General features: G+C 33.9%; 1 protein-coding gene across 1 annotated transcript in view; it reads left to right on the forward strand.

The window, feature by feature from the left end:
* The first annotated feature begins 1,794 nt into the window (after positions 1 to 1,794).
* Positions 1,795 to 2,608, forward strand: part of LOC106879131 (uncharacterized) — a 209,593-nt gene continuing 208,779 nt past the window's right edge. Inside the window, exon 1 of the mRNA XM_014928571.2 lies at positions 1,795 to 2,480. The gene's annotated coding sequence lies outside the window, so the exon portion shown is untranslated. The remainder of the gene's footprint in view (positions 2,481 to 2,608) is intronic.

A 2,608-nucleotide genomic window follows, 5' to 3' on the forward strand; every position in this document is an offset into this window, starting at 1 on the left:
ATAGAAAAGCTGGTTAAGAATGAGAGAGGAGGATAATCTGAGAAAGGAGAACGAAGTAAAGGAAAAGCAAGGAAGAGAAGGAGGGGAAATGAGCCTAGAGAGCGATAGGCGTGGTTAGAAAAGCAGACGACAAGTTAGATAAATAGAACACAGAGCAAAATATTGACAACAAGCAAGGTGAGAAGGGAATATTCCCGGAATCGAAGAAAATTTGGACGGAGGAAATGAAAATTTAAAAAATTGGAAGAGAGAGTGAGAGGGGGGAGAAAGAAGGAAAGAAAGAAAGAAAGAAAGAAAGAAAGAAAGAAAGAAAGAAAGAGAAAACGAATGATAGTTAAAAAGTAAGTTCGAGACAGAAAGTATCAGACAAGAAAAGAGAGGGTGATAAGGAAAAAAAAAACGAACTAGTAAACATATATGGGGACAAAGAAAGAAAAAGTTCCTCGGAAGGACATATGAGAGAAAGATTTTAAGCGAGGGAGAGAGAGAGACAGACAAGAAAGAGTAAAAACAGTGAAAAGTAGATAGATAGATAGATAGATAGATAGATAGATAGATAGATAGATAGATAGATAGATAGATAGATAGATAGACAAGCGCTTTTATTAACTGAGAGGAAGAAAAGAGAGGAAGAACAATAAAAAAAATGCCAGAAAGATTTAAAAGAATGGATCAAAAATAAAAAACAAATACATCGACTTTGAGTTTGAAGGAAGAAGAATGAAGGAAAGAAAAAAGGAAGGAAGGGGGAAGGAAGGAAGGAAGAAAAGAAGGAAGGAAAAGGGAAGGAGTAAAGTATAGAATATTAAAACTAACACTGAAAAAATAGAGATAAGATGTGTTGAGGAGAAGGAAAATGAGAATGAGAAAAAAGTGAAAAAGACGTGAATGAAAAGTAAGAACAATGACTGGATGAGGGAGCGAGAGAAGAGCGGGGGAAGGAGGAGATACATAAATAAATAAATAAAGAAAGAAAGAAAGAAAGAAAGAAAGAAACAAAGAAAGAGAGCAAGAAAGAAAGACATTTAAAAAAAGAAATAAAAATATAGTGAATGAAAACAGTGAAAAGAAAGATAGAATGCAAGTTGAGGCATTAGGTTGGAGAAAAAATAGATAGAAAGACTGGATGCTAAAATGAGAATGCATGAGAAATAGAAATGAATAAAGAAACAAAACAGGGAAGAAAGTAAAAATGAAGAAAGAAGAAAAAGGCAAAGAAGGTGAAAAAGAAAAGTAGAAAGAAAGAGGGTGAGTGAGAAGGTAAGAAAGAAAGGAAGGAAGAAGAAAGAAATAAAGGGAAGAGGCAAGAAAGAATGAAAGAAAGCGAGAAAGTGAGCAAGCAAGCAAGGAAGAAAGAAAGAAAGAAAGAAAGAAAGAGAGAGAGAAAGATGAAAGATTGGAGGGGATATAAAAGGAAGAAAAAAGAGAACGAAAAAGAAAGAAGAGAGAAAGGAAGAAATATAAAAGAAAAGAAAGAAGAAATATAAAAAGAAGATAGAAAGGAAGAAAGGAGGGGACGACGCAAAAAAGATTAGAAGAAAGAAAGAACGAACGAAAGGAAGGAAAGGAGAGAAGGAAGAAAGAGAAAGAATTGGACACAGAACTGCAAATTATTTTGTTTTTCTATCTTTTTTGGTATTTCATTTTTAATTCGATTTTTCGTGTTATTAGTCTACTTTTTTTTCTTTTTTAAAATGAAAGACGAGAAAGTCTATGGATGGGAGTAATGACAGAGAGAGAGAGGAGGAGAGAGGGAGCGAAGGGGAGGAGGGAGACAAGAAGAGAGCGGTGGAGCATGAAACAATAGTTGGTCGGTGTAGCAACGGAGGAAGTGAACGAAAGAATGCTTAGTGGATAAACGCAAGTTGCTTGTTGCTCTTTGTTTTTTTTGCATCTTCTACCACATCTCTTTTATATGATCGGTTATATCAGTTGTATAATTTTGTCAATAATACTTGTGGAAGCGATTCCCTGCTATTTTGCTTGCAAGTGAGCTTCAAGTGGAGAGATGACGGTATAGTGTTCGCATCGGAGCGTTTGCTTTCTTCAATTATACGCCATCGTTGGTTCATATTGATTTAATTATATACGTTGACGATATCGTGGTACTTGGTTTGATTTTCATTGACTGAACTTTCTTTCTGTACTTGTTTTTTTTCTTTTCTTTTCTTTATTAGTATTACTTTTTTCAAGTATTGCTTTATTAACTTAAGAACATCAAAATATCATTTTGTGAGAGAGAAAAAAGTGAAAATTAAAGGAATAGGAAAGATAGCGCAAAACGTATAGAGTGAATTGGAATAGTTCAACTGTGAAACTAAGCAAAAAAACACAGAGAAAAATAACAAACAATTCTTTAACTATCACAACTTCCAGCAACAGCGTCTATATATGGGTGCAGCAGTTACGATAAACAGTATCACCAACTTCAGCGCCAGTTCTGTACTTTTTACAGTAAATTATTTGCGATAAATCAACAGGTAAATGAACATATCTTTATCGACTTTATTTCTTTATCGTTTGTTTTAGCAATATCAACATATAGACATTTGTATAAAACCTATCGTTCATTTAATATCTCTCTCTCTCTCTCTCTCTCTCTATATAT

This window comes from Octopus bimaculoides, chromosome 7 (assembly GCF_001194135.2).
Source record: "Octopus bimaculoides isolate UCB-OBI-ISO-001 chromosome 7, ASM119413v2, whole genome shotgun sequence".
In the NCBI taxonomy this organism is placed as follows: Eukaryota; Metazoa; Mollusca; class Cephalopoda; order Octopoda; family Octopodidae; genus Octopus; species Octopus bimaculoides.